The sequence below is a fragment of the Eurytemora carolleeae genome, unplaced genomic scaffold, assembly GCF_000591075.1.
Source record: "Eurytemora carolleeae unplaced genomic scaffold, Eaff_2.0 scaffold61, whole genome shotgun sequence".
In the NCBI taxonomy this organism is placed as follows: Eukaryota; Metazoa; Arthropoda; class Copepoda; order Calanoida; family Temoridae; genus Eurytemora; species Eurytemora carolleeae.
In genome coordinates, this window is record NW_019396269.1 from 126,544 (window position 1) to 128,352 (window position 1,809).

Here is a 1,809-nt window from a genome sequence, read left to right on the forward strand (position 1 = left end):
TTCATAGCAGGTTAGAATATTTCATAAACAGGACATTTCATACATAGGACATTTCATAGCTGGTTAGAATATTTCATAAATAGGACATTTCATACATTGGACATTTCATAGCAGGTTAGAATATTTCATAAATAGGACATTTCATACATTGGACATTTCATAGCTGGTTAGAATATTTCATAAATAGGACATTTCATACATTGGACATTTCATAGCTGGTTAGAATATTTCATAAACAGGACATTTCATACATAGGACATTTCATAGCAGGTTAGATATTTCATAAACAGGACATTTCATACATAGAACATTTCATAGCTGGTTAGAATATTTCATAAATAGGACATTTCATACATAGGACATTTCATAGCTGGTTAGAATATTTCATAAACAGGACATTTCATACATAGGACATTTCATAGCAGGTTAGAATATTGTATAAACAGGAGATTTAATACATAGAACATTTCCTAGCTGGTTAGAATATTTCATAAACAGGACATTTCATACATAGGACATTTCATACATAGGACATTTCATAGCAGGTTAGAATATTTCATAAACAGGACATGTTATGAGATATTTCTTAGGAGAAAAATCAAGGCACAATTCCTGTTTTAAATATTTTGAAAGCTTTATCATAATGCTAAATTTGAGGTAAACTTGAGATTTAGGCTAAATTTAAGGTTGTCTTGACTTTTTTATCAAAAACTATTGAGAAGAGCAAAACTGTTTAGAATTTTTGATCTGTAAAATCAAAGTCCTGCCAGTAACGTCGCATAAACTTTATCCTTCTTAGAGTGAAGAGCCCTAATGTGATATGAATACTATTACTATGTCAACAGAAAGTTTGCAATAAAAATAACTAAGAAATACTATGTTTCTGCTTACAACACGAAATAAAGTAATTTGTTCAACAACATAGAAATTTACAATCATACACAAGAAACGATTAACATTAAAGATACCAAACCAAAAAAAACGTTGTTTTTATATAAGTAAGTCAAGATTTGATGAAAAGGGAAAATCATACAATCATAAAACTAAATCTTTAAAGATATTATTCAGATTGTCCCTTCCGAACCACAGGCCCGAAGGTTTCACAATACGGTCTTTAGCTGAGTGAAAAATGCCTAAAATTTAAGGTTTTCTTGCTTTTTTTTGCTATAAAAATCCACTGCTTACTTTATTTAAAATACTTATTGATATTTAAAATTTGAATTATAGTTTGCTCACTTCTGAATATTATCAGTATTACAGAATATTTTTGTTAATTAATCTAAATTATAAGATATAAATTTTATAAATATAATAATTTATGATCGTCATCAAAATTCAAATTTTAAGTACAGAGCGTCCCATATCATTTTAGATTACCTCTAATCTTTAACGACAAAATAAACCCTTAATACTAGAAAACTTATAATTTTCCGCAAGAAAATTCTAATATAGGCCTTATGTTAATTTTCAAATTGATTTATTCTAATTAAATTTTCTTATTAGTCCCGAAAATCGCAATTTAGACCCGTTGACGGTCTAATATGATGTGGGACACCCTGTATAAACACCCACATCCCCTCCTTCACATGTTCAATACCCCCCCCCCCCCTTCACCCCCATACCTACACATGAGGTCTTATATAAGGCTAAAAGTATAACAATAGGAATCTTATAATTAGGTTGGATAAGAAACAGATTAAAATCCTGATAAATTGTAGTTCTTATTCTTCACCCTGCTGTATACAGATTATTGATTGATTGGAACTATCTACATATATTTATAAGCATGTAGATAGTTTTACGATCTGA